Genomic DNA, 10,044 nt, shown 5'->3' on the forward strand with positions numbered 1-10,044 from the left:
TGTATTAAAAAATGTAAAGAATTGGAATATAGTCTAAAATTATACCTCAATCAAAAAACTAAATTATTCAACATTAGTAAACAAATAAAATTGGCTAAGATTAGATTCTCTTTATAGATATTCTTTTTTTCCGCAGTTATATTCATATAAACATTCAGCGGGAATTAATTAAAATAAAATAAAAAACAAATATTTTAGTATGGCACCCTTTTTCAGGAAGCTGAGCATATGCTGAATTTCTGAGCATGCTATCAGACATAAAGATGAAATGCATATCTGGGACCGTGTGTGACAATCACATCTGATGCATAATGCCAAGAGAGGAAGAACATTTGTAATGCAGAGAGCATTTTAACAACAATCAAAAGAAAGTGAGGCCATTCGGAAATCGTATTACAAGGGTGGCCGTGCACTCAAAGCAAATGTGTCCGAAACGCGTGGCTCGGAACAGGCCGTTTTTTTTGCGTCTTAATCCAGTTAAAATCACGGCAACATGAGCCCGACAGGAAACCGGGAGCAATTCAATCTTCAATTCTCCTGCTTATTAGGAAGCTGAGTGCTGGCTAGCTCAGAGCTTAGTGATGCACCAGAGAACAGGGCCCAACCCAGACACGGTGAGCCGATGCTGGGTAAACATCGGTGACGAACAGCCTTCTTCAAGCAGCTCCAGATTGGAGGTGCGGAAAGAGAAAACGCCGAAGCTTATCCCAAAGTCTCGTCTGTCCCTTTCCCAAAGCCCACGACAAAGAAAGCAGCCGTGAATACTGTGGAGGCCGATCTTCCTGCCAGACTTTAATCCGTGGAGAAAAAACCCGATGAGGATGCTTGGGGCAAAGAGGCGGCACATCGACTTTGATCTGTGCAGAAGTTGACTTTATTGTGGGGTTTTTGAAAGCTCGCCGTCTCTCTGAGGTTTGAGCAGCCAGCTGTTTAAGAAGGGAGGAAACCTCCCAGAATCTAAACTCAAAAGGATGCTGAAAACTCAGAGTGATGGTGCCGATCCAAACCATATATGATTTACATACTTCAAAAGCAGATTGTAAGAGGTTTAACACGCACTCTATTCATCCAAATCCAGACACAGTCTGCATAAATGTGTGACAAGCATCAAATCCCCATGGCTTGCACACTCCTGACACTTTTGGACACTTTTTATCTGCAGAACAGAAGAACGAGGACAGAAAATAATAGGAAACCAAAGAGAGGATTTCCCACGTGTCTTGAACTGTCAGGCCACAGATCCAACATCCTTCTGGCACTGCTAGTATGAGACATGTACGGTAGTCTGGGAAAAAACTACAGACATATTGAAATATATGACATACCGTTTGGTTAAAGGACGAATAAAGATTATTTGTAGCAATTGGGCACAGTTTATTTAAACTCAGTAGGACTTATTAGGAGACAGTTTTAAATGCAGCTCTCAAATTTGTATTCGATTTGTATTGAGGTAGCAAACAAGATGCAGACTTGCAAATTGAATTTGAATTTAAGGGAAAGTTCACCCAAAAAAATGAAAATTTGTCATTTGCTCACCCTCAATTTGCTTCTTTCTTTAGCTTGAAGGTAAAAGAAGATATTTGAAGGATTTAGGTCCCCAGACAACTGGTAGCCAATCGCATACATTAAATAAATCTGTGGAATTGAACAGGATGAACGGTCCTTTCCACCTCCTCTACCTCAAATCAAATTTCAACTTTTGAATTAAACAAAATAAAATGTACAAAACTTCTCGGTGATCAGTTCACGATTATTTAAGGTTAGGTTGCTCATATGACATACAACAAAACAAAACTAAAATGTACAAACAATTTCCTGCAATCAGTCGTGATTGTTAAATGTTAGGTTGCTCCAGGGCTAGAATAGAATAGAATAGAATACAACAGAACAGAACAGTTTTCTGTGATCAACCATCATTAATAATTAGCATTAACTGCTTTCTTTTATTCTTTCTTTCTTTAAACAGTCCATATAATATCCAAAACAACAGAGCAATTTTCTCAGCCCTTAGGAAAAGAAAAAGTAACTCCAATTGTTTTTTATTCACAAATAAACTAAAGTACAGGTCAATTATAAGTGCTGCTGTAATAACAGCGACACAATGTTAAGAAATGCCACTGGAAAGCTTTTAGTGGCCGTCATGACATAAATACTTATTTCAGATGATCCACCGTCACTTAAGAAACGAGCTCCCCTGTCGTTTATATGATTGTGGTCAATCAATGGAAAACCAAATTAGGTTTCCAAAGATCACATTTTGTTGGGGTTGGAAGTAAAAACCGTTTCCATTTTGAGCATTAGCAAGTTCAGGTTACATATCTCCATCGACTATCATGAGGTAACCATGAGAATGGACACAGAGATGAATACAGGTTATATTAATGTGCTAATAATGAATGAAACGGGGGGGACGCCGGGCTCTTTCGTTTTCTGGATTAGCCCGGGCACGTGACCTATCTTCTGCTTGCTCTTGTGACGCACTCCCACGAGCAACAGCAGTATCAGGAGCATCCCAGGGCTTGTTTCTAGATATGACAACCACACACTTGGCTCTTATCGCGGGAAGGAAACCAGCGCCAGCGTCCTTATGGGACATTAGTCTTGAGCAGATCGCATTAAACCCTTATATCTGCCTAAGGATCAATTAGCATGGCATTCAACACCACTCACAGGGCCCTCGGAGTGCATTAGAACTCCCAGACAGCCCAAACGAACACAGTGACACGGTGTAATGAGGGAGAACAGACTCGGCCGGCATGTTCGTGTATGGTTTTATGCTAACTCCATTAATGTGACCACCGACAGAGAAGTCATTATGCTGAAAATGAACTGAAGCAAGGCAGGCCAAGGCCGGGTCAAAGACCGCAGCTATGGAAGAAGCCATACGAGGGCAAGAAGAGGAAGGTCAAGTGAGAGAAAGCAAAAGACTTCATGTTCAACAAACACCATACCGCCATATTAATTATACCATACACGCTGATTTGGATGCTGATTTTTGCTTTCATATATACAGTTTAAAAGAGAATAAATATTGTATGCACATTTTAAATTCAATTTGCTGAGCTGTCAGGGAAATATATATAGTATTTATATTAGTTATATAGTACTGTATGCTACTGTACGAATAGCTGATCATCACATACTATTTTAAAGTATCACATAATACAAGTATAACATTTTCACATAAAATGTATTATATATTATTTAAATATATTTACTTCTGAAATATAAGTGGATGACACACTATAAATGAAAAATTAAAAACACTAGAACTGTAAATTGTTAGTTTATGACCATTAATCAACAGATATAAGCCTTAGTAAATGATGTAAATCAATATTAACAGTTAATATTGTTCATAATAACTATATACGTAACAGTTAAAATAGATATAATGCATATGTGTGTGAAAGTCGAACCAAACAATGACAGGCCATACCATAAAATGATGGCAAAATCGATCATTTTAAAAGAAAAACGCAGGAAAAAAAACTAATTAATATTTTAGTTATATCTGAAATATAAGCAATTCTATATAATCTGTTAAGAAACTTTCCTGTAGTTTAAACAGTACAGCACAGCACTGGCAACCACAAGATCACGGGTTCAATCCCCAGAGAAATCAATGCCATCTGAATGCCATCTAAGTCACTTTAGATAAAAGCATCTGCCAAATGCATAAATGCAAAGAATCAGTAGACAGTATACAGTAGGCAGTGTGCTAGTGTGCCACTGAAAACACAGCCGGAGGGAGAAGCATCCCATCACACTCACAGAGAGAGGTGACATTTTGACCTTGTCTTAGAAAGTGACCTCTAGGAAGCTCTCTTTGGACGTGTTCTCGCTCCCCGAGGGAGGATGAGGAGAGGTGAGAGGGAAGAGATGAGGGCTTTATTCCCTCTTGCTGTGGCTTTTATTCTTAGCACAAAAGCCACCGCTCTGACTCTGGCACGTAGGATGGCACTGCACGTCTGCCTGAGCCTCTGATATCCTCCAAATCAGGATGAGAACAACTCCCCTGTGCAACTTTATTACATTGCAGGGAAAACAAAGCATGTGTGCAACACAGTCCAAACAAAATCAAGCAACATCTGTCGACGTGAAACGCATTCACAAGCTATTTCATTTAAGAACGTTAAAGGAATAGTTCACCCAAAAATTAAAATGATGGCATTTTTTACTCACCCTCAAGCCATCCCAGGCGAGTATGATTTCTTCTTTCAGATGAACACAGTTGGAGTTTTAAAAAAAATATATCCTGGCTCTTCCAAGCTTGGTCAAATTTGTGGGTAGCGGACATTTTTTTTGAAGCTCCATAAATCTATGAATTTAAATATTTGGTAATTAAATAAGATATTTCGTTTGGAGGACTGATACTGTTCAAAGGTTTGGGTCAGCAATATTTGTTTTGTTAAAAAAAAAGAATACTTTTATTTAGCGAGGATGAATTCAATTGATCGAAAGTGACAGTAAATGTATTTATAATTCTACAAAAATCTTTGTAACACTTTCCAACAAGGTGTCATTTCTTAAAATTTGTTAATGAATTAACTAACATGACCAACAAATGATCGAGACATTTACAGTATTTATTCATCTTTGTTAATGTTAGTTAATAAAAACACAGTTATTCATTGTAAGTTCATATTCATTTACAGTGCATTAACTAATGTTATCATACACAACTTGTGATTTTAATAATGCATAAGTAAATGCTGAAAGATTAATAAATGCTGTAGCAGTATAGTTAACTAATGCAGTTAACTAATGTTTACTAATGAACCTAATTGTAAAGTGTTACCAAAATTGCTATTTAAAAAATAAATCAAATACAAAAAAAACAAAGGAATCTCTGTTTAAAAGAATACATGAACAATACTTTCACTGCATTTATTCATCTTAATTTCAGCAGTTTACTAATACATTATTAAAATCACAAGTTGTGTTTGTTAACGTTAGTTAATGCACTGTGAACATGAATAATCAATAAACAACTGTATTTTCATTAAGAAAGATTAATAAATGCATTGTTTGTTCATGTTAGCCAATATATTAACTAATGTTAAGCTTACCAAAGCTTAAGTGTTACCAAACAGCCTATTTTTCCTTAATGTGCACCAAAGCTCAACCACTGACAATAAAAAACAGAAATGAATATTTGTAAAACAAGCATCAATTTAGAGTTTTTGAACCGTAGTCATGTGATGTGGCGCATCACAGCTGTAAAGTGCATTTGCTGTGCATTGGCAATTAGTCACAGAAAGCAGGCGATGTATGGGACAGAGATGTTCTCGTTTGAGAATCTGGAGCTCTCTGTAATTACTCGTGTTGTGCCTACACTCCAGACGCTCTCAGAGGAAATTCAGCTAATTGGTGCTGGAAAGAGAAATGAGTTTGGGGCCAAACCAGTGATCTTCGGCATCGCTGCGCTCTTTACTCGTCTCCTAAACTGAGCTTTTGAGGTGCACACAACAGCAGACAGCGCGTCTGGGTGAAAGCAGTCGGTCTATAATTGAACATTTACATCAGCCTCCGAGGTGACACGAGGAAAACCTGAGCTCCTCTGCGCTCTTCTTTACGAGAGTTAAGGTGACCAACAGCCCGAGGTACACAGGAAATTGAATCACGCTTCCTTCCTGTAAGTCCCAGCAGCGTTTGGTCTTACTCAGAACACTGCAGTGCACAGAATGAACCACAACATCACTGCACTGATGCACTGCGGCCTCATGGGAAATGCCATTTGCATCATGTTGCAAATCTCAAATGAGCTGATAAACATCCACTTGGTCAAAGTTCACATATCCATCCATCTCTTCATCTATCTTTCTAGCATTCTATCTATCTTTCCATTAATCCATTAATCCATGCCTTCGTTCTAGTGTGCTATCCATCCATTTTCTATCCATCTTTCTTTCTAGCATGTTATTCCTTTATCCATCAATCCATTTATCAATCATCCATTCATCTTTCTAGCATTCCAACATCTATCTATGCATCTATCCATCCTCTTTCTGTTCATCCATCTTTGTAGTGTTCTATCTATCTGTCTATGCACCCATCCATCCTTCTAGTGTAGTGTCTAGTGTATCTGTCTTTCTAGAATTCTATCTCTATATCCATTCATCATCTATTTATCTTTCTAGAATTGTATCCCTCCATCATCTTTCTAGCATTCCATCATCTATCTACGGGTCATCTTTTTTAGCATTCCAAAAATCAGTCAATCCATTCATTTTTATCCCTCTATCCACCATCCACTAATTTCTAGCATTTCATCCATCCACTCATCCATCCATATTTCTATTGTTCCATCATCTATCCATCCATTCATTCACCCATGAACATTTCTACCTATCCAACATTCTAGTGTTCCATCATCTATCTATCCATCCATTCATCCATCAGTCCTCTTTCTAACATCCATCTATCATTCTAGCGTTCCATCCATCCATCCATCCGTCTTAATAATGATCTTTGTATCCATCCATAATTTTTTGGTGTTTTATCCATCTATTCATTATCTGTCTGTTTCTAGAGTTTTATCCATCTATAATCAATCTAACTGTACTGTTCATTCAACATCCTTCTATCTTTATAGCGTTCTATCCATCTATGTCTACCATACCATCTCTCCACTGATCCCATGTTTCTAACATTCTGTCCATTCTGTTCTAGCATTTTACCCAGCATTCCATCCATCCATCTGTCCCAGCTCTGATCTTTAACTAATGTGCCACACATTCATCCATCCATACACCATGAGAGTAACTCACGTAGTCGTGGAATGCCTTGGCTTCACTGGAATGCTCACAGGTTTCTCTCCTTTCAGGTGCCGCACAATATAAATCCCAGAATACACTGCAAATCACACAGAGTTAAATTAAGAAGTTACCATGAACAACACATCAGCACATGAGAAACATTTAGCAATGTGAAACTTACCACCACCATGAATGTAAGAATCCTGGAGGTTCTCCTAACGTTATGTTCTTCTCCCATCTTATCTGGATAAAGAGGTGAGAAAAACACTGTAAGACTCCATTCACAGTAAAACTACCTTCATTAGGCTAAATGTCCACCAGCATGTGTTTCGTAGTCAGCCAAGCTAATTAACTGGTCAATATTTGGCCACTTTGAGCCCACAAATCTGTGTTTAATTTAATTTTAGCAACGCAGCGGAGTCCAAATGAATGCCAACATCAGTAATAATAATTTGAAAGAAAAACTAAATAAATAAAAGAAAAAGTAAATCATAAGTAACCTAGAAATAGTGTGATATCTTAAATATTTATTCTTAATTTTACTCCACACCTTTTATTTGGAATTGTTTGAAATCCTACAATTTTGTTTATTTCCAGGTTTAAATGGGATTTTAATTTTTTTAACAAATGACTGTTCAAAAAAAAAAGAGTATTTTCTGCTCACCAAGGCTGCATTTATATAACCAAAAATACTGTAAAAAGAGCAATACTGTGAAATATTTGACATTTACTTTCAATCAGTTCACTGATTTACATTAATTGTACTACATATGAACTGGGCCAAACCTGCTGTTTTATTTTGAGCTTTAAACACGTTTTTTATTTCTACTACAATTAGCGAACTTTAAATAGTCTAGTCTGATAAAGGTGGACAAGTTAACCTTGCTAATCTGAATATATCGGGTGACTTGAAGTGCCTGTTATTCCTGTGATAGACACAGCTTTTGAATTATAATGACAATCAGAACTGGTGTGCTAAATGTGTTTTATTGTATTTTCTCAGATGGCTTGTACTCTTAAGCGTGTATGAGTCATATGCAAATAATGGTGAGACTATAAATATCGAAGTGGTGCTTCGAAATGTCATGGTTTCCTTCACACAGATCAATCCCACAATGCCTCAGTGACACTGAAAAGAACTCATTCAGACATAAATGATTGTGATCTTCCTTAAAAGCTTACACTGCAAGTAAAAAAGCGACTGATATAACAAAGCAAACACGCATATCTTCGTAAAAAGCAGGAAGAGGTGATGATCAACATGCCAGTATCGCTCTAGCCTTTCTGCTGAAACAATTTGGTAGTTTTTACAGCGATGCACTGACTCTCCTCCAATCCCATTAAGTGGACACCAAACATCTAATGTGTCCTGCTTGCTCAGCATATCATCTGCGTGTAATTAAATTAGCCGGAGCCCCAGGGGGGCGGGCCGATGCTTACGAGGCCGTGTGCCTGGATGGCACATCGATAAGCAGGAGCTTAAATAAAACCCCCCGCTGGCTCACCTCTGACAGGAAGGTCTGTGCCGACTTCTGGGCTCCTACATGTAACAAGTACTCGTACACGTAGAGCGCTAGCCTGTAAAACACAGAGAAACACAAACACAATCTCATTAATTCATATAACACTGTGCTCTACAAGCATTCTATTCTAGATAATAGGTAAATAATGCTAATAATTCTTTAAAAAAATATTTAAAAATGTTCAAAAGCCATTTTCACAATTAAATATGTGATTAAAATAAACAATTATTTATTGAATAAACTCACATTTTTCACATAGCACGAAGCCAGGTTCACATTAAGAACAATAACTTCTAAAAATAAGATAATAATTTTAGCGATAACATCAGTGGATGATATCGTCTATAAGTAAAATGAGCTTGTCTGCTGCTACAGCTCGTTATAGCAGGATTGATTTTGATTGGCTGTGAATATTTTTATCGCTTATCGAGCTGAAAAAAATAACTGATGTGACAGCTATTCAAACGATATAATTTCTCTGTGCTTTTATCGTTATAGCTGTGGTGTGGACTCTGCTATTCTTTAATATTTAGAAAGATTTGGACCTTCACATTAAGTGTCTAAACGAATGCAGGCTCAACATAAAGCAATGATTTTTTTTACATTTAATTGCTAACATAATATTAATATTGAATAAATTCTCCCATGTTAAGAAACTATTTTAAAGTAAAGTTAAAATTATTGTAAATATTATTATCCCTACTGCTGTTAAATAAGCTATTAATTAAAAGTTGACAAATGAAGTTGATTTACGTAAGATTATGCTCAAAATATAAATAATAATAATAATGCATTACTATATACTTAAGTGGCCAGGACTGACAAAGATGAACATGCAGTAAAAGTTTCCAAAATCAACAAATGCCAAGTTTTATCCATGAAGAAAACAATTTTATTTTAACTTAATAGCCGTAGTGACACTTCACTCTGGCTGGCATAAAAAATGAGGAAACGCGTGTAGAAAAGGTCATGCTAGAGATTGCACTTGAACAGCGAACGCCACAAAAAGACAAACTTTAGATGCAGATCAGCTTTCCTGATGCCCGAACAATCTATCAAACAAAATGAGGCTTCAGAAGCATCACTTTGCCTGTCAGCATAGGCCAAAAAGTACCATTTCCTTCGAGTGATGAACATGGTGACTGGGAAAAGAGAGAGGCATCCACGTTCATTCATCGATCTGCGTTTTTCAAATTTGATCACTTAACTCGGCACGGTTCATCTGAGGCCACCGTAGCTCTGTGCCTCAAAGCCAAATGTTCACACGCGTCCTAAACCTCAGTGAGACATAGATGAGAGTTAACGTAACAGCTACGACATTGCCAGGCGGCTGCTGTTAGGTTTCTAGGTTGGTAATTGACTGGTACTGGTCAAATGAGTCTTTATGATGCGGAGAAGTGGCTCAGGGTCCTCTTTTAAATGTAGATCTATGGGATTCTTCATCTGATTTATGGACTGGCATGTGGAAATTTAAAGTGTCAGCACTTTCCGTCTTGATGATTTGTGGTATAATTCATTACGTAATGTTCTTTAAACATTCTGGTCTAGACTAATCTATTCAGATATTTGAAAAAAAAAAATGCAAATGAAGCTGAAGAGTTTCAAATGACTTTGGACTTGTTGTCACTGATACATTTATATATTAAATTGTATAATAATAGTATTTTAATATTAGGACTGTGAATAAAAAATAAAAAAGACATTAACACATAAAATCCCTAAATTAATGCCAACATAAAGATAACATATTTAGCTCTAAT

The 10,044-nt window shown here is 36.9% G+C and overlaps 1 long non-coding RNA gene across 1 annotated transcript; it reads right to left on the reverse strand.

The window, feature by feature from the left end:
- Positions 1-6,738: 6,738 nt before the first annotated feature.
- Positions 6,739-8,346, reverse strand: LOC122333695. Its single transcript, XR_006248658.1, has 3 exons — positions 8,267-8,346; positions 6,943-7,004; positions 6,739-6,858 (listed from the first exon to the last, which is right to left on the reverse strand). It is a non-coding gene; the product is annotated as an uncharacterized LOC122333695 (long non-coding RNA).
- Positions 8,347-10,044: the final 1,698 nt, after the last annotated feature.

This window comes from Puntigrus tetrazona, unplaced genomic scaffold (assembly GCF_018831695.1).
Source record: "Puntigrus tetrazona isolate hp1 unplaced genomic scaffold, ASM1883169v1 S000000372, whole genome shotgun sequence".
Lineage (NCBI taxonomy): Eukaryota > Metazoa > Chordata > Actinopteri > Cypriniformes > Cyprinidae > Puntigrus > Puntigrus tetrazona.